Source organism: Lissotriton helveticus, chromosome 9, assembly GCF_964261635.1.
Source record: "Lissotriton helveticus chromosome 9, aLisHel1.1, whole genome shotgun sequence".
NCBI lineage: Eukaryota > Metazoa > Chordata > Amphibia > Caudata > Salamandridae > Lissotriton > Lissotriton helveticus.
Window position 1 is genome coordinate 722739637 of NC_136070.1, and position 21179 is coordinate 722760815.

The 21179-nt window shown below is 43.0% G+C and overlaps 1 pseudogene; it reads right to left on the reverse strand.

Annotated features, from left to right (window-relative positions):
- Positions 1-700: 700 nt before the first annotated feature.
- On the reverse strand, positions 701-6525 carry LOC144783265 (uncharacterized; annotated as a pseudogene).
- Between the last annotated feature and the right edge of the window lie 14654 nt (positions 6526-21179).

Genomic DNA, 21179 nt, shown 5'->3' on the forward strand with positions numbered 1-21179 from the left:
AATAAGCATCCACTGTAAAAAGATCAATGCCTAGCATTAATGAAGATGAACATTAGCCATTGTATGCATGGTCACTGAAGTTAAGGGAAAATTAAGTATGAAAATATGTGGCAGGATAAACTAAATAATGTAACAAAAATAAATGCTACACATTATGCAATCACTGGAGGCACATTATGCAGCAGAATCTTTATATAGACATCTGATACTCGATGATTCCCACCGCAAAACAATACACCAAATGAGGGAAACAAGCATCCATCAAACAAATACACAAATTATGAAATATTTCATTGCATTCACAAACAAATGCAAAAACAAACCCAACATTTTACTTGTAATGGGAAGGTTGAAGTTTTCTAAAATCAATTGAGACCACCCATTGGCCATACTGTATTGTATTTGATGTACTTGGATTTCGAGGATACCAATGAATTATTAGCCTTCAATTTCATATTGCTGCACATTTATAAAACATTTTTGAATGTTCAGTTGTACATTTTGCTTCTATATTGATATACACTTTACTATTTGGCCAACATTACTATGTTTTATGAGCAATCTAGGACCTGTGCGTAGGTGTCGCGGACACCTAGGTGTTCTTGGAGCACTGGTTAGGAATGCTTATCAAGAGGATTTCTAATCAAATGCACTATAAAAAGAGATGTGCATGTAGGAGAACTTTCTATCATGATTTGCCTCAATCTATTTCAAATCGATTTGGCATTTCACTTACAAATGCTTCATTTTCTACCTCAATGTAAAAACAGGCACATTTTATTGTTGATATCCTGATAGATGTGATCTTGTTATCTACTACAATCAGATGAACTGGTTCCCTGATGTCATAGGATTCACACTTAAGTGGAACCATGAGTGCTAGGTTAACAGACACGCCTGCCTGCTTACACTGAATGAATCTAGTGACCCTGCCATAGGCAAACACTCCAGATTCTGTTTCATATTTTATTACACTTTGGTCTCTCCTCTGAATACGAGTGTAATTTGAGCTGTAAACAAGAATATTGCTTTGTTCTAAAAATATTTTGTTATAGGCTACTACATCAGAGCTTAAAATATGAGTAATCTGAGTTACTGCTATATATCCATTCTCTGTTAAGCTGTAAGGGTAAGTAGAACAAACACTGTAAATGCAATTTTCAATTTTTAAGTATCGTTGTCTGTTTCTCTTATATGAACACATCATACTCTGGTAAAATTGTGCCTCAACACTATCAGGCGGCAAATGATTTTCCATTAACACAGGTATTATTTGTATCAGATTTACTGCATCTAGAATTGGTGTTTCTAAACCTACTATACCATGCACATGTTGTAAAAGGAAACCATTAAGATGTTCGAAAACAAAACAATTGGCAGTAAACAGAGGCCCTGGGGCTCTTACACTGTCTACTAAGTGGACCAATTGATGAACATTCATTTTCAAAAATCGGTTTTCATATAAATCCTTAAACAGTTGCATAAACAAAAGTAAACACTGTTCTGCTATATTTAAATCTTCCTGACTAATGTAATCATTTAATAGCTTATGAATTGCTTTCATAAGTACACAAAAGTGTAAATAGCGTGATCTATCTAAAACATGTTTTAACACAGGCATTCCATAAAATAAAAGAAAGTTTCGAAACTCTGAGGCCTTCCAATATGGTAGTTCATCAACAGACCTTGGAACTCTACTAACATCCAGTGTGCGTTTTATCTGTTTCAAATAGCCATTAACGACTTAGATTTTTTCATAAAAAGAGTATGAATGATGCTTATATTCTTTAGTGAACCAGATGATCATCAACAATTTCATAATGCCACTACATACAACATGCATGTAATCAATCACAAATCCTCTGCTTACACAAAAACGTTTCAAAAACATGAACCACATGGGACCTTTGATCCCTCTTACACTGTAATCAGAAATTCCACTCTCGATATTTGCTATTGCACTGTTTACATCTGATTTAATAGTATCGCGTGTCATTGGTGGGCCTTTTGGGTTTTCAGCATTGTAAGGAAATACTCTACAGTGCCCTTTTCCTGACACAGTGAGTTCACCCTCTTGTAGACAATGCCAGCACCCAAACTTCCCATTAAACTGGGTGCTGTTTGAAACAAGACAACGAGCTGGTAAATCACATGTGATTGTCAGAAGGGTAGTGTGGCAAGTAAAACTACAATTGTTTTGATCTTTAAATGACACTCCATTTTCCAGATGTGCAAGTTCAATATATAATGGTTTTAAGAAAGACCACATTATTGGCTTTTTTGCGGAAACCCAAATACCATATAGTAATATATTTTCACACAGTTTTCTTTGAGATGCAGGCAGCTCGTTTACCATTAAGTACACTGGCCACATTGATATGTTGGAGCTTTTAAATACAGGAACATCATCTGTGTTCATTGCAAATGAAAGGCTGTTAGGGTTTTTCAGGAATCCACTCTTGAATATATCCAAATACATTTCCCCATCATATACATCTTTCATTGTTTGTTTCTCATTCTCCATATAGTGATCAAATCAATGTTTCCTCACCTTTTCTGTAAAATGTTTTCGCCTAAACATTGTCTGTAACTATGCAATTAGGCTGTGCTGAATGAAATAAGACACTGAGTCACTTTGCAACAACTCTTTCATACAGTGTTGGTTAGGACAGGTCTGAGTGTTTTTATCAACATGTGTATAGCAAGTGGCACAATAGTAAGTAATATTTGGGGCCTTAACACTTTTTTTTATATATTTGTGAAGATGATTCATAGTTCTGAACATCCTATTATCATGTGGCAAGAGCAAATAGATGAGATTCAGCATATAGCCAGCTGCCTCATCACTCAAGCGAAAACGAATAATAAAGCAGCAAAGCAATAGTATGACCACCCCTAAGCATTTGTTGGAGCCCTCAAAAATAGGTGATGATTCATCTGTGGCATTAGTTTGATCAGAACAAATTTGAATTGCTTCGTACTTATTTTGAATGGTATATCCAACTTGATCCAAAAGTTGTTCAAAACCAGAATTCGAGTCATTAATTAAATCATCTTTAAGCGGAGCATCCATTTCACCTTTTAAGCTGCTACAAAGCGAATCCCAAACAGCGTCAATTGGATCTTCATCTGTGTCATCTATTGGTGGGGTATAATCTGGTATTGCTGTACAGTTGTCTGTATGCAATGTACACTGCTCTGCAGAAGGTGATGTATGAATAACTATAACAAAAGAAAGTATGTGTCTGTACATTTAGTAAGCAAAATATGTCTAATTAGATTGTAAATGTATTATACGTCAGTAACCAATTCATTTTTCTGTGGCAGAAACTCAATGTGGGTTGATTAGGACCTTCATTTTTGCAAGTGATGTGCTTTCAAACTATATACTTTCATACATCAAATTGTTAATGCAAGTGGTATAAAGAGGAGTTTCTAATTTCATACTGTACCTTTGGGGATAATGTCATCTCCTGTGCTTGAAATCTGCAAGGATCCTTCTTTTACTTTCTTCGGTGCTGCATAAGGCATAATGTTGTCATCTGCTTCTTTAATGAAATGTTCTGTCTACTCTCATGCAGAAAAAGGACCAATTAATTCAATTCTGCACTTGGTAATGTTTAGAACAGGTCTTTTTGCGACTTCTAAAAGTCCCCCACTTGTCGAGCAATCCTTGTACCTACAGCATTCATTATTTTTTGTCTTGTGTGCATTCACCACATATGCATGGCTATTAGGATGGAACATGAGAATGAACAAATACTGTTTTGGTACAATAATCTCCAGTTGGTTGAGTGTGGTGGTATTGATTTAGCTTCATGCAAATCAGAGAAGCGGGTTTGGTGACTTAATATGTTAATAATTTATTCTCAAAAGTGGACATTATAATTTTGGGATCACTCCAAACTGAGAAACAAACGCACATACACGCTGCTGGTTACCGAGCCGGTAAGATGGAAAGGAGTACTTCATAAATTGTCTGAACAACGGACCTTTTACAGACTGATGATTGAATGTCAACATTGAAAGTTCTAAGATATATTGTGGAACCCTGAAGAAGTCCCTGAGCGGAACAAAACGTGTCGGCTATAGTCATTGAATTTAAACGAAAAATTAAATAAAGAACGACTTTGAACAAAAAGAAACTACTGAGGACGGTGACTGTTTTGATTACCTTGATACATTGCTCAGTGCTGAACCTCCTGTGTTTGTGTCAGATTATGAAATGTTAATTTCCTGGTATATGAGTATATAGGAGTGTACTCCATGGTTCTTTGCACTGTTTTATTCCTCACATATTGTATTGTCAGGTGTGGAGTGTTATAAGCCTCAACCTTCTGTCTGTTGATATTAACTTTGTGATCACGTTAAACCTGCTGCACCATTTACTTCGTGAGTTGTGTGATAGCGTTATCACAAAGGGCGCTCTCCTTTAACGTGAAACAGGGTGGTTTCTTCTCTGGGTTTTCAAAATTCATCAAGATCAGCCATTTGGTGTTTCTACCAATTTTTCTTTATTCAATTGTTGGATATTCACCAATTCAACATTTTTTTAATTATTCATTCCAATCATGAATTCTTAAAATATTCTTGAAGTACGTTTCATTGTACCCAATGCATTTCGGGTCAACCAACTGACTCTCAATAATTAGTTTTTCATGATTTATTGTACTCTTAGAGTTCTTCATAGTTTTTCATGATTTATTAGTTTTTTATGATGTATTGTGCTCCTTGAGTATTAGTTGCATCCTCCTTTAGTATTCACGATGAGAATACACACATCCCACGTAAGATTCATTACACTCTATAGAGCAACATGAGCCCCCCACGTGGGTCTAGGCCATACATAGATCGCATCGCATTCTTTACCACCGACTCGTGAAACCACGTGATCGGAACGCTCACAAGGTTATCCAATCAGAACGAGTCTCCCTGTAACCTAAGAAAGGTGGCTCACTAGCAGCGTTGGCTGAGTGTTTTATTACAACATGGTGCATAACCTTTAGCACCCATTCGTCCACCAATCACGTATCCCTAGAGAGAGACCCTGCACATACCACCCATAGTATGATGAGTCGTCACATCACGTGACTTAGGACGACACCACAAGAAGCACTGTGATAGGCTTCCTGTCAAACCTGCCGACACTAGAAGAAGCACTGTGATAGGCTTCTTGTTAAACCAGCGATTCCTCACCAGGAAGCGACCTACGCGTTTCACGAAGTAAGTTTTCCTCGACTTGTCCCGCTTTGAAACTTAGCTTAAATAGTAGCGACTTATCTATGTGCGAGCACCTACCTTTCACCCAGCCTGATTTCACTGATCTTGGTCTTCCACATATTTCAGAATGGGTCGTAGTTCTTCCTCTTGTTCATTTGCCAAGCGATACTATTTAGATCACTCCTGCATGTTTATTATCACCACCCGCTGGTAGAAGCGAACACTTACACGTTCAGACTTACTCTTCCAGACCACTTATTTGAGCGTGTACACACATCAGAACCCTCTAGTTTTTGATTTTGTCGCAATACGATTGAAATGCTATTAATCACTATGAGTTATATTGCTTTAGTTTAAAATTGCAGAATCTATGTATGATATCAATATGTTATGTTCTGAACGCCAAGGTCGTGTATGTTCTCTCCCACAGACCCCTGATGAAGGGTCATTTGGTTGACCCGAAATGCATTGGGTACAATGAAACGTACTTCAAGAATATTTTAAGAATTCATGATTGGAATGAATAATTAAACAAAATTTGAATTGGTGAATATCCAACAATTGAATAAAGAAAAATTGTTAGAAACACCAAATGGCTGATCTTGATGAATTTTGAAAAGCCAGAGAACAAACCACCCTGTTTCATGTTAAAGGAGCGCGCCCTTTGTGATAATGCTATCACACAACTCACTAATATACAAAGGCACTGAGAGACACAGTGCGTCAAGGACAGCGCCAAAGTTAATTGACCAGTAAGCTGCCTAATATAATCAAGGTGTGCACGGAGACAATATAATTTATGTTTGCACCATTTAATTCCACACGCAATGCTTTGTCTCTGCAGAACATGAATTTAACGATGATTACAGTAATATATTACGTACATAGCTAACAATAATTTAATTACTTACATGTTCCTTCGATTAATGGCCTGCCTCGCTAAACTATCACAAGAAAGAAAACAGCAGGGTAAAACGAAACTCATGCAGAGCAGATCATACTCTTTGCAAGGAAGCCTGTTTCACACGCTTGCCTCAAAAAGAAGAGCCATCTGTAGTACTGTTAACTGCATTTTAGTTGAAAGTGACTGGTGTAGAAAGCAACTTTAATAAAAAATTCTCATTATAGAAGAGAGTGTCTCTTGAGGTTACTGACCGTTGTGAGTAAATCTGTTTTGTAGATTGAAGTGTCCTCTGAACAGATATGGTATAATGTTTTATAATGTGCGCTTACTACTAATAACCATTTTTTGTATGGCCCACGTTTCTTTCCTTTTCTAGGTTGTCCTTTATTCACTGGCATCATTTTTTCTGCTTCCAATAGTCTTGAATAATTATTTGCACTTTGAACAGATGTGCATACTGTGGAGTACAGATTGAAATACACTTTAAATATGGAAATTGAGCTGTGGGTCTTTCTCGCACAGACAATACTTTGACTCCCTCACTTGGTATTATTTTATGATACCAAACATCTCAGTTCAGTATTTTTCTGGCTAATGGAAGGCTGCTAAATAGTATGTACACCTGACAAACATACAATGCTCTCATAGCAGCGTTTTCAAGATTTACATTTTTCATGAATTACTGATATGTCCCTTGTAAAGTGGTATATCATATACCCAGGCCTTGTACTTGAAACGTAACCTATGAGCTTCTAGCACTGATTACGCCAATATAAGTAGCCTTTCAAACCTGTCTCAGGTCTGCCATTGTAGAGCCCGTGTGTGCAGTTTATTGCTGCTTTGACTTGGCATTTAAAGCCACTTGCCAAGCCACAAAATCCCCTTTTATTTCATATGTCACCTGAGGCAACCCTTCGGAGCAGGGTGTCATGTAAATAAAGGTCAGACATGTGTGCTTAATCATTATATGTCCTGTTACCACATAGAAGGACTAAATGTTAAGTTAGTGAGTATATATGGCCCCAACCATGATGATCCGCAGTTTTGCTACTCACTCGGCTTCCGCCTACTTAATGCGACTGATCTTCAGTAGATTTGGGGAGGCGACTTTAATTGCATATTGGACCCTACCTATATGTGGAGTGTATTTAAGTTGCATTGAGTAGAGTGTCATTAGGTGGCTTATAATTATGTGGTACTGAGTGATATGTGGGGTGTGTTTATGTATTGCGTAATGCAATACATTTTGTGACAGTCTTGCTTTATTATTTTGTGCTTTCTGCACATAGTAGCACTATCTGGACAAGAACTGTACCTCGTTAGTACCCGTTTAACTACCATATAAAGTAATAAGCAACGGAAGATGACAAGTCAACCTTACCAATGAGGTTCTGTGATTTTTGGCTTCGCTTCGTATTTAGCCGCCATTTTGTGACAGCCGCCATTTTGTGTTGCCTTCACTCAGGCAGCACGGCGAACATAGTGTTTTTGCTTTTTCAGCTGTTATGCGTCTCCTCTGTTAAAAAGTAACCCCTTGTCCTTGTTTATGAAACCGATCTCAGGGTATGGCCGAGTTTGTTAATCCACGTCTAGACTGATTGATCCTTGTCTTAGTTGACTGTTTGGGTCCCACCATTCTTCCTTTACTTTATTTTATTTGACTGGCCTTCGCTATTCTTCCCTTGTATTCTCCTATTACACAACTATCCTTTGAGGCAAGCAAATACGTCCTGCCACCTGCAAATTGGATAACATGCACTAGCATTGATAAAATTGAGGGGAGGAGAGAACACGGGGTCTGAAAGAAGGGCGTGTTCAAGATACTTGATAGCTTGTTTTCAAACTTTTCCTATTTGTCAGTCTTGTATGTTTTGGGAGTAGACATTGTAAATATGTATGCTATAAAAGATTGTGCGCCACGGAATTAAGTGGCAGTCTCCTAAGAATATACAACTGTACTTCTTGGATAACTGTGCTTAGCTGCAGCTAACAAACCTGATTTTCTATGCCTAATAGAGTGTCTCGTGTCTCTGTCTGTCGAGGCAGGTGAACCCGGAGATATTAGGCGTGTCCTGCGCCGCTCTGCCCATAAGGCCCGGTTCTCCAACTGGCGCCCAACGTGTGGGCGGCTTCAGTGGTAGCGGTTCAACCCGAGGGTCGTGAGGAGCCTCGCAGGAAAATTCGGGAGGATTCGCGAGCCACGTCAAGCGACCCCTGTATGTCGAAGTGGACCAAAAGTCTTTTGCAGCGCGGCTACTTCTTTCTGACGGCTGCTGACGACTGCTGCCCTGACTGCCGCCCTGCCTTGGCCCTTTGGTGATGATTGGTATCGCGAGACGTTAGACGGACACCTGTTGGCGTGAGAAAACATTTAGTTAAGTATTCGTGGGTAGCGCCCACTCTTTTGTTTTGTTTTTTTATTCGACTCATGCATTAGTCAAAGCCAAGGGGTAAGTACGTTTGTGCTGTGATCATTGCCTTAACCCACTTGAAGTTTGTGAACAGTCCAGTTCGTTACGAAATGCCTGGGCTTAGTAAGTTTAAGAAGTTTTGCTGTTTTAACTGTAATAGGGATTCCCGGCTAGAGGACTCTTGTCCAATTCCTCCGGTTGGAACTCCCACTTATGAGCTCTATTCGAAACATGGTCTTGGCCCCATTATTTTTAATGAAACATGGATCCGATATACGAAGAAAGATGGTGTTCTGCAGTGGCCACAAAATGGTAGCTTTGAGCCTGACATATTAGATAACCTAGAAGCAATTTTGTTTAAGAAAAAAGCCCGGCCGGCAATGTTTGACTCTTTCCGTCTATGGCGTTAGGAAGCCAAACAGAAAAAAATTAAACAGGCGAAAAGAGATAAGAAAGCGCAGGATATGACGATTTTACAAGCTGCTCAACAGCTCAGGAATAATGAGACTGATCAGATGATAGAAGTCTCGGAAAGACAGCATCGTATGGCAATAGATAGATGTTATCCCGTGTTGTCTACTTCCCCACAGAATAAAGATCTCGATGAAGATCCTTTAATGTCCCATTTGTTGAGATTACCTCCGCCTTATGTACTAGGTGCTAATGCACCCCCATTACAACCTGTGTTCGGGTTCTTCCACAATTGCCTCTTCCAGTATTTCCGCCCCCTTTGCCACCGACTCCCGTTCCTGGGACTCCTATACCTCAGCCTCCATCCTCGGTTCCTCTTATAACTGTCAGCCCCCCTTCTACTCTGCCTCATGCCTTGTCTCCCGTTCTACTGTCAGATTCCCCTACAGCTCGTAGACGATTGGTCAATACTGTTTCTGGCCTTTTTTCCCCCCTCTTTGGTTCTTTTAATTTAACTCCTGCTATGTCTTGAAGGCAATCCCGTAGTCAATTCCCAGAGCCGGATGAGCGAAGTGTGTTGGATAATCTTGCCCGCAAATGGATTATGAGTGATGCATAGTATGGTGTGCAGGATATTATGTGCACCTTTCACCAGTGGGATGCGCCCAGACAGAGATATGCTTTTAATGTTATGTGTGACACTCTTGTTAAAGGTTGGGAGGATATGGAATTGGGTTTAGCTCCCCAGGGTCTGTTAGACGTACAGGCTACATTTGGACTTATTGTGGGTTCTGAGGTTGAGAAGGCCGTAAAGACACTTGTCACTTTTTGGTCTTTATTTTCTTCCCAGGCTTCTCTTGAACATGATCCTGAAGTTAGTCAAAAAGTGAAACATTATCCTATGAGAGAAGTTCCTCCAATATGGAGAGATGCAGTTCCACAAGCAGGTGCTAATCCGCCTGTCCCTGCTCATTTCCAGCGTATATGGGTAAGTGTCCCCTGGAAACGATCTGAAGTCTTGGCGCTTAAACAGTCTCTACCGGACCCTCGTAAAAATCCTGCTGGGTATTATAAAGAGCTGTCCCAGACTGTTGATACGTGCGTTATGAACTTAGAAGATATTGATTTGTTGATGGGAAATGTAGTTCCTCAAGCATTATGGGCTCTGATTCGTAGGGAAGACCACGATCAAGCTTTAGGTGGTAATTGGGCTGCTTTAAATGCCGCAGATGCAGCACAAGTAGGTGGTGCTAAACCCGATTATTTGATCAATGAATTGCCTGGTAGAATAATTACTCTAATGAAAACGATGATGCCTGCCCTACGTGTTAATTGTGATAAGTTAGCTGCGTGTAAACAGAAGAAAGATGAGAGTGTCTCCGATTTCTTTACTCGATTTGAGGAAACGTTTATCGACCACAGTGGTCAAGATATGAGTACTGAGGGTGGACAGCGATTATTTGTGGATAAATTTGTATTTAATTTACTTCCAGAATTATCGCATAAATTAAAAGACTCCGAGAGTTCGTGGGCCGTTTCTTCGGCTGCCCAGATATTAGCTACTGCTCAGTACTACGAGAATAGGAATAAGGAAGAAAAGGATAAAATGGAGAAAAAGACTAAAGAGTTAAAAACGAAGGTTCTTTTGCAACAAGCTTATCCCCCTCGTTCTGCTCAGCGTCAGTTGCAACAGCCTCCACAGTTTCAGAGATTGTTACAGAAACCTGCACCTTTTGTTCCGTGACCTTTGTTGGGTCCTAATCAATGTGCCTATTGTAAAGAGGAAGGTCATTTTAAGAGTAATTGTCCGGTTCTATTGCAGCGTAATGGTGGACTATCAGGTCCTCGAGGCCGTGGTGGTTTTCAGTCAACACCTAGGGGTAGAGGGCGAGGTGCGTTGTCTCAGGGACAGCGTTCTTTTCCCCCTCAGGATGCTATGAATTATTTTGATCAGCAGAATTCTCAGTCTGCACAATATTACAATGATGATTATTGTACTGAAAGCGAGAATCAGGATTTTCATACTAGCTAGGACAGCCATGGACAAAGCAAGGGAGTGGTATCAGTTCCAGTGGATCAGAATGGGCCTTAAGTTAATGTTGTTGCATTGGGTGTTTCAAAGCCATTTCTTTTGGATACTGGTGCAATGAGAAGTTCTATCATTCACTCCAAACTCCCTGGGGCACCTTTGTCTGGCTTAACGAATGTTTCTGTAGGATTCCCTGGCGCCCCAGCTCGCAACCCGGTTTCTTGTCCTTTGCCCATCTCTATTGGTCCTTATGATTTGGAAGCCCCGCTCATTTTAACGACTGGTTGCGGTGAAAATTTGTTGGGTTTGGATTTATTGAAACGTCTACATGCAACGTTGTATTGTTCTCCCTCTGGTGTACATCTCACTTTGGGTGATAAATTGGTTTCTCCTATGTATTTGTCTAAGGATCAACTGCCACTTGAATTGCGTTCCCTTCCTGCTACGCTTTGGGCTACGGGTCCGAATGATGTTGGTTTGCTCAAGATTCCACCTTACGTGATTACTGTCAAGCCTGATGTTCAATTGCCACGCATTCCTTAGTATAAGATTTCTAACGATGGCGAAAGAGCTCTGTTGGCTATTGTTTATGATTTAGTTCAGAAGGGTGTTGTTGAAGAAACGAGAGGAAATGTTTGCAATAGTCCTGTTCTGCCTGTTCTTAAACGTACTGATCCTTCCAAGCCTCCTGTATACCGTTTTGTGATTGATCTTCGGGAGGTCAACAAAATTGTTGTTCCTCAGTTTCCTGTTGTCCCGGATATTACTGCTTTGCTCACAATGATACCTGCTTCAGCCGTTTGGTTCTCAGTTATTGATCTTAAAAATGCTTTCTTTAGCATTCCTATTGCTGAGGAAAGTAGGGATCTCTTTGGTTTCTCTCTCGGAGGCCTAAGTTTTCGATTTAAACGTGCACCTCAAGGCTATTGTAAGAGTCCCTCCATTTATAGCCAAGCTTTGAAATCCCAGCTTGACGCTTTTTCTTTGCCTCCAGGTGCTACTCTTATTCAGTATGTGGATGATCTGTTAGTGGCTGCTGATTCTGAGGATGTTTGTAAAAATGCGACTGTTTCGCTTTTGCGTCATTTGTCTGATTTACATCATAAGGTGTCACCTTCTAAGTTACAATATTGCCGCCAAGAGGTTACCTATTTAGGTCAACTCTTGTCGAAGGAGGGAAGGCGATTGACCCCAGAACGTATTCATGCAATTTCACGAATGTCTGTACCATCCACACAGAAGGAGGTGCGTGCCTTTCTGGGCATTACCTCTTATTGTAGACAGTGGATTCCAAATTTTTCCTTGTTGGCTAAACCCTTGTTGGCACTTACTTTGAAGGATACAACCCAACCTCTTCCTTGGACTGATGAATGTCAGAAGAGTTTTTCTGATTTACGTACTGCTTTGTGTTCTGCTCCTGTGTTGGGTACTCCAGATTATAGTAAGCCTTTCACACTCTACGTGCATGAAAGAGAAGGGTGTGCATTGTCAGTTTTAACGCAACAATTTGGAGACAAACAAAGGCCATGTGCCTATTTTTCGGCTACATTGGTTCCAGTAGCCAAGGCATTACCTAGTTGTCTCAGAGCAACAGCAGCAGCAGCGATCTCCATTCATCAATCTACTGGATTGGTATTGGATCACACTCTTGTTGTTATGGTACCACATGCAGTGGATACTCTCTTGAACAGAACGAAAACGCAACATCTCACGAGTGCTCGCTTGTCTGGGTATGAGTTGACGCTTTTGGCTAGTCACATACATATCAAGCGATGTAATGTTTTAAATACAGCAACCTTGTTACCTATTCCAGAAGAGAAAGATACACAAGAACAGCATGATTGTTTTCTTCGTACAGAGGAGGAAACTAAAGGCAGAATAGATTTAAAAGATACACCACTCGTGGACCCGGATGGGATCCTATGGGTAGATGGGTCCTGTTTCAAGCTTCCTAAGTGCGATACGACTGCAGCCTATGCTGTTACCACTTTGCATACAGTAGTAGAGACTGCACGTATTACACAGAATTCAGCACAAGCAGCTGAGTTGATTGCACTGACAAGAGCGTGTGTGTTGGCAAAAGGAAAAAGAGTGACTGTTTACACCGATAGCCAATACGCCTTTGGCGTGGCTCATAGCTTCGGTCGTTTGTGGAAGGAAAGAGGATTCTTTACTTCCCATGGGATTAAAATACAGCATGGTCAGATGGTAACTGACCTTCTCGAATCACTTGCCTTGCCTATTCAAATAGCGATTGTAAAGTGCAGTGCACATAAAAGGATCACTGATGATGTGGGTCGCGGGAATGCTTTTGCAGATGAGGTAGCGAAAGAAACAGCGAAAGAAACAGCGAAAGATGTTAAGAGTCGTACGTATGTTGCAGGTCCTGCAAGATGGGTCAGAGAAGTAGGTATGTGTGAGGACACAGTAGAAAGTGTGAAAATGATTCAAGAAGAGGCAACTAAGAAGGAATTGAGTAAGTGGAGAGAGAGTACGGGAATGTTGGACGCGACAGGGTGTTGGACGGAATTGTCAGAACACCAACGTTGGTTGTTACCAGATGCCTATGTACTGCCTGTAGTTACTATGGCGCATGGTCCAGCTCATATCAGTGCGAAAGGAATATGTAAGCAGAATGAAGGTATTCCCAAATGTGCAGAAAATGTGGTAAAGCATTGTATTGTTTGTTTGATGCATAATCCAGGAAAGGAAACTCCAACTCCGGCAGGTCATTTTGCTCCCCCTACGTATTCTTTTGAGGTCTTACAAATTGATTACATTCATATGGTACGTTCTAATAACCTCAAGTATGTTCTGGTGGTGGTTTGTGCCTTTTCCAGATGGATAGAGGCCTACCCCCTAAAGGATAATACTGCTTTGTCCACTGCTAAAGTCCTCTTGAAGGAATTCTTCCCGAGGTTTGGTTTGCCGCGGATTGTCTGGAGTGAAAATGGAAGTGAATTTGTAGGTCAAATTATGCAGAAGGTGTGTGCGGGTCTTGGTATTAGGCAGAAATTCCATGCGGCAAACCATCCTCAGTCAGCGGGTTTGGTAGAGTGCTATAATGGCACTCTCAAGCTCAAATTAGTGAAGATTCAAACCAGCACGGGCCTTGCTTGGCCCGATGCTTTACCTTTGGCACTTCTCTCTACGAGAACAACTGTACATTCTCGTCTAGGACTTGGTCCTTATGAGGTCGTTTTTGGGTGCCCAGCCAATGTGTGGGTATTCCGATATTCCATACCCATTGTTGGTTGATTACCTGCATGACCTCACCACTAAATTACGTGTTATTCATCAACAGGTTCAAAACGCTTTGCCGGAGGCTTCCTCAGATCCAGGTCATTCCATTCAACCTGGAGATTTCGTCTGTCTGAAGAATTTCCAGAGGAAAAGGAATTTGGAACCTCGTTGGGGACCGCCGCGACAGGTGCTTCTCGTCACCCGTACAGCAGTGAAAGTCGTCGGGAAGAAAATCTAGGTCCACGGCGTGCACTGTAAGAGGCTACCCTTGCCTTTACCTTATGACCAGTGGGTCCAAGAAGGCGTAGGTGATAGCCAGAGTGAAAAAGTACCCCGATTTGTACCTTTCAGTAGTGCACGCCTGGACTGGACCAGTTCTGAGAAAGAGGATGACGACGTGCTGCAAGAAGCTGTACCAATACATTTGCGACTAAATACAATGAACCCAGAGACTTTGTTTCGAGACCAAACGATACCTGGCAAGACACGGTACAACCTAAGACCTAGGTTGACAAAAGACAATTGAACTCTTTTCTTTTCCTTTTGGTTACTTTTTTTTTTAAAGACATTTCCTTTTTACTATCCATCAAGTTGCAGGGTCACGGTATGAGTCTTAGGCTGTGACCTGAGTAGTGACATAGATCTGCAGGACTTGCAGTGTCATAGGATGGCTAATAACCACAACTAAGTGATCCAGGAAGATTACCGTGAGCAACACATTAGAGAATGGATAATAAAGTGGAAGGGAATAATAAGAAAGTTGCAATGTAAATTAAGTATAAGAAATGATTATTTAGTAGATGTGGCGTAGCATTGTGTATTTTAGTATGTTTATGTATGTTATTAGCTTGTGTGGGTTGGGTTGTCCACACTATGCAGCAAGCACCTGCTCAAACTTCTGTTCCTTTGCCTTTTTCTATTACTACCTCCTCGCATCAGTTTTATACACTCCCAGATCATGAGCAAATTAGGAGAACAGAATACTTCAACAATTCATTTATCCAGTTGTTACATCAGCATCAACTGGTAGTCACCACTAATGACTGTTGGGTTTGTGGGCTTATGCCCCATAATGCTGAGAAAGGGATGCCATATTTAGTCTTCCCGTTTTCCTACGAAGGCTCCGCTTGGGCTTATTTGGCTATGTTTTCTAATGCTTCCTAGAATCAACTTCGATACCCTCCTGGTGGTTCATATGCTGGTGGAGCAGATTTTAGTCATAATCCTTTGATAAAGGGAATAGTGACTATGGCTAAAATTGCCGACATTGGTAAGATTCCCGTTGATGAGAAACAAGCATATGATGGTTGGAATGTGACTCTTTACGTTACTAGTCTCACTGATAAGGCTAGACAAAGAAGATTTTTACCAATTTGGACCATACCCCATAAAGGTAATCTATGTCTGCAGATAAATGGTCAGAATAATAAGAATAAACAGGAAAAGAGTGTTTGTTCCCATACATATATCTATACTCCCTTGATTTCTTCACCTCTGGTACCATCTCAAGGTACATATTTTGTTTGTCATGATAGAGCCTATACATGGCTTCCCACCTATTTTTCAGGAACATGTTATGTGGCTTTCCTTCTTCCCCCAACATACACTGCTCCTTCAGGTCATCACAGAAAAAGATAGCAGAGGAGTTATTGATTCTAAAGACACAGCTGGACAAGAGGGAGGAGACTTTATCAAAGGGTTTCTTCCCTTCTGGGGCCCAATGGCCAATAGCAGAAACATTAGACAGCTAGTTCGTGTTGTTGAGGCCAAGATAAATGTGACTTCCGGAGCCTTGAGTAATTTGACAGCCGAACTTCAGGCGGATCGTCTTATGACTTTGCAAAACCGAATGGTTTTAGACATTGTCCTTGCAGATAGAGGATTCTGTAAATTGATTGGGTCTAGTTGCTGCATTTACATTCCTGATAATGCCCCTACAGTAAACCAAGCCATTTCTAAGTTACATGTGATTTCCGAGTCTATTCATCAGGACACAGGAGATTGGTCTATGATGGGATGGTTTTGGGGACTACTGTCCACATGGGATGGAAAGTGTTAACTTTCCTTGGAATGATTTTAGCCATCATTTTCTCTTGCTGTCTTTGTTTGCAGTGTGGCCCCGCCATCTGTGGTCTTTGTGCCACCTTTTGTGTCCCAAAGCCTGTGTCACAGAAAACAGAGAACATTAAAATAATGTTGCAGCAACAGCTCAATTACCTCATGACCATTGACATTGACTCAGATTAACTTGAGTCCTTTGTGTTTTGCCTGATTAATGGCAAAAGGAGGGGCTGAGGTTCTGTGATTTTTGGCTTCGCTTCGTATTTAGCCGCCATTTTGTGGCAGCCGCCATTTTGTGTTGCCTTCACTCAGGCAGCACGGCGAACATAGTGTTTTTGCTTTTTCAGCTGTTATGCGTCTCCTCTGTTAAAAAGTAACCCCTTGTCCTTAAGTTTAAGTTTAAGTTTAAAATATTTATCAAGCGCAACATACACCTGGACGGTTTCTTGGCGCTAATGTAGCAGGCAGCCAGCTGAGCAAGAACAGTCGCTAGGACGTCGACTGGAGAGGCAAACAGGGCTTATGAGAGAAGAGCCTGAGAAAATAAGAAGGTCTTCAGTGCCTTACGGAAACTGGAATACTGAGTGAGGGATCTAAGATGGAAGGGGAGAGAATTCCAGAAAATTGGGGCGAGAGTGGAAAATTTAGAGCCACCCTGTTTTTTTTTCCGGTAGCGGGGTACTGCTAAAAGAAGTTGTGCCGAGGAGCGGAGGTCTCTGCCCGGGACATAGGCCTTAATGGCAGAAGATATGAAAGAGGGGGCCAGGCCAGTCCTGGCCTGGAACGCCATGCAGCCTAATTTGAATAAGGCGCGTTCCCGCACGGGGAGCCAGTGGAGGGTTTTCAGGAGGGGGGAGGTATGGTGGAATTTGGGGAGACCAAAGGCCAGGCGGGCAGCCTGGTTCTGCACTAATTGCAGTTTACGCAGGCTGTACTGAGGGATGCCATTGAACAAAATGTTCCCGTAGTCCAGGCGGGACAGGACCAGTGCGGACATAATTAGTTTGAGTGCAGAAAAAGAAAAGAAACGAGAGATGGAGCGGATAGTACAAAGAGTAAGGAAGCAAGATGAAACCACCGAACCAATCTGGGAGTGCAGAGTGAGTTTATCATTTAGCTTGATGCCGAGAGTCTTAACAGAGGAAGCAGGGGTGGGAGGAGAATCAAAGGAGGGGGGCCAAAAGAGAGAATTCCAGGGACTGGAGCAACCACCCGTCACCACAAGTTCCGTTTTATCGGGATTGAGTTTCAGGTGGTTGAAATTCATCCAGTCCCTGATGAAAGATAGAATAGATTGGAAATTAGAAATAGAATCAGGGGTAGAAGATAGATTGAAGATGAGCTGGAGGTCATCGGCATAGTTATATACCGTGACCTCCAGCTGCTGTAGGGCGAAGATAAGAGGAGCAATATAAAGATTAAACAATAAGGGAGAAAGAGAAGAGCCCTGAGGAACACCGCACTGGACCTGGCAGGGGGTAGCTGAAAACTCCCCGAGGTGGACCGCCTGGGTCCGGTCCCTCAGAAAAGATGAAAGCCAGATAAGGGCTGAGCCTCCTATGCCCGCCGCCTTGACACGGGAAAGCAAGATGGAATGATCCACCGTGTCAAAAGCGGCGGACAAGTCAAGGAGGACCAGGGCCTGAGGTCTGCCCATGTCCATACCCTCTCGGAGGGTGTCTAATACTGACACCACCACTGACTCTGTCGAGTGCTTAGGCCGAAACCCAGCCTGACACGGAGCCAGCCTCCCATTCTCCTCGGCAAAGGAGCTGAGCACAGATGTAACATGTCGCTCGAGCACCTTCGCCAGAAAGGGGAGAAGGGAGATGGGGCGATAGTTGGCCATCACCGAGGGGTCGGCTCCTGGCTTTTTCAGAATAGGGACTATAGAAGCAGCTTTTAGCGAAGGAGTGACAACCCCTCGGGCCAGTGAATCGTTAAGAAAGCCCAGAGGAGGCAGGGAACAGACAGTATAGACCTGCCGTAAGATGTGTGCCGGGCATATGTCAGAAGGGGAACCGGATTTAATTTTGGGAAGGAGAGACAGAAAAAGTTCTTCCGAGAGGGGAGGAAAGGAATTTAACAAGGCTTGGGCAGGGGGCGACAGGGGGTCAAAAAAAGAAGAAGAAGGGGGGGGATGTTAGATTTAATTGTCGAAATTTTTTCGACAAAATAAAGGTTCAGTGAATCACAGAGTTTCTGGGAAGGAGGGGGTTTAAGTGAGGTCCTATCGGAAAAGGCCAGATCGTGGGTAATGGCAAAGATCTCCTTTGGTTGGTTCTCGGCCGCCAAAATTTTGGCCGAAAAATAAGCTTTCTTGGCCTCCGTGATGTTTCGCTTATAGGTCCCTAGAAGATGGACATAGCGGGACCTGGAGTCGGGGGAGTAATCCCATCTCCATTTGCGTACTGCCCTTCGAACCGTGAGCTTCAGATCTTTCAGCTCGTTGTTAAACCACCGATTGGCGTCTTTGGGGCGTCTAATCGAGGTGCGTCGAAGAGGAGCCAAGCAATCGCTTCCTTCCAAGAGCCATAAATCAATGGCTTTGGCTTGGGCTGCAGAATCCAGTCCCGATAGAGGGGGAGAGGAAGACAGGAGTGAGGTTGAGAGATCAGACAGGTTGACCTTACCCCAGTTGCGGGCCCATGAATTTTTAGTGAGGATAGGGGTCTTGGTCAGACAACGACTAAGGGAAAATGAAATTAAAAAGTGATCAGACCATGTGCAAGGGACAACAGACAGTGCAGACAGGGAGCAATTAAGGGACCACACCTGGTCAAGAATATGACCGTGGATGTGCGTAGGGGTATGAACAAAAGAGGTAAAATTAAGAGAGAGGAGGGTTTCTGAGAATTCCTTTGATGGAACGGATTCCTTGGGGTCTGAAGGCCAATAGTTAAAGTCCCCGAGGACTAAAGCCGAGGCATAGTTGACCGCCAGGGTGCCAAGTAGATCTTGAAAGGCCGGAAGGAAAGACGGGGTTGGTTGGGGAGGGCGGTAGACAAGCACAATGGCTAAGTGGGGGGAAAGAGATGTAGAACGGGCAACCAGGTAGTCGATTCCTCCCAGAGAGGGTGAAGGGAGGACTTGGAACTGGAGATCAGAGCAGGCGATGAGAGCAACACCTCCACCCGCTTTCTCACCAGGACGGTCGGCACGAATAGCGTAGTAAGTCGAGGGGAGGGCAGCCAAAAGGGATGGAAGGGAGGCTTCCGAGAACCAGGTTTCCGTCAGTAGTAGGAGATCAGGTTTGGCAGTGTCTAGTAAAATAAAAAGTTCCTGGTGGTGCTTGATGGCGGACCTAGTATTAAGTAAAATGATAGATAAGGGGGATGAATGAGAATCAGAAATGGTAGATGAAACAGGAGCCGACAGAGACACGAGAGTATAAGGGCAACCAAATGGGCAGACATGACAAGGAGAATTACAGCCCAAAAGGGTGGTCCGGTGAATAGTACGGGGATCAAGGGGCCAGTGGCCTTGAAGTAGAGTCAAGTCATCAGAAGAATATTGGATAAGGGGACCAGGGGTAATGGCCCCTGGCCCCGGTCTGCCGCGGACGGGCGCAGACGGGCTTAACTCAGGCGCAACTCCGGCGCGCCTACGTCGCGCCCGCTGCGCTCGTCCGCTGCGCTGACGCATGAGGGACGTCTATGTAAGCTGTGACGCGGTGGGGGAGGAGTCAGGAAGGCGGGAGGGGGGGAGTGATTAAAAAACAAGATGCCCGTCCGCCGCTCGTACTCAGCGGGACGGTGATGGCAGCAGGCTGCTCGTAGTCAGCAGAGCAAGGTAAGTAAGTAATTTAAAAATGAAAGTCAATTTCAAGCGCTCAGCGCGCAGCCTCTGCCCTCTGCCACAGGGCTTCGAACTACGCGAGAGGGGAAGTGGGCGGAGCCTATGTAGGCTACGACGCGGTGGGGGAGGAGTCAGGAAGGCGGGAGGGGGGGAGTGATTAAAAAACAAGATGCCCGTCCGCCGCTCGTACTCAGCGGGACGGTGATGGCAGCAGGCTGCTCGTAGTCAGCAGAGCAAGGTAAGTAAGTAATTTAAAAATGAAAGTCAATTTCAAGCGCTCAGCGCGCAGCCTCTGCCCTCTGCCACAGGGCTTCGAACTACGCGAGAGGGGAAGTGGGCGGAGCCTATGTAGGCTACGACGCGGTGGGGGAGGAGTCAGGAAGGCGGGAGGGGGGGGAGTGATTAAAAAACAAGATGCCCGTCCGCCGCTCGTACTCAGCGGGACGGTGATGGCAGCAGGCTGCTCGTAGTCAGCAGAGCAAGGTAAGTAAGTAATTTAAAAATGAAAGTCAATTTCAAGCGCTCAGCGCGCAGCCTCTGCCCTCTGCCACAGGGCTTCGAACTTGTTTATGAAACCGATGTCAGGGTCTGGCCGAGTTTGTTAATCCACGTCTAGACTGATTGATCCTTGTCTTAGTTGACTGTTTGGGTCCCACCATTCTTCCTTTACTTTATCTTATTTGACTGGCCTTCGCTATTCTTCCCTTATATTCTCCTATTACACAACTATCCTTTGAGGCACACAAATACGTCCTGCCACCTGCAAATTGGATTACATGCACTAGCATTGATTAACTTGAGGGGAGGAGAGAACACGGGGTCTGAAAGAAGGGCGTGTTCAAGATACTTGATAGCTTGTTTTCAAACTTTTCCTATTTGTCAGTCTTGTATGTTTTGGGAGTAGATATTGTAAATATGTGTGCTATAAAAGATTGTGCGCCACGGAATTAAGTGGCAGTCTCCTAAGAATATACAACTGTACTTCTTGGATAACTGTGCTTAGCTGCAGCTAATAAACCCGATTTTCTACGCCTAACAGAGTGTCTCGTGTCTCTGTCTGTCGAGGCAGGTGAACCCGGAGATATTAGGCGTGCCCTGCGCC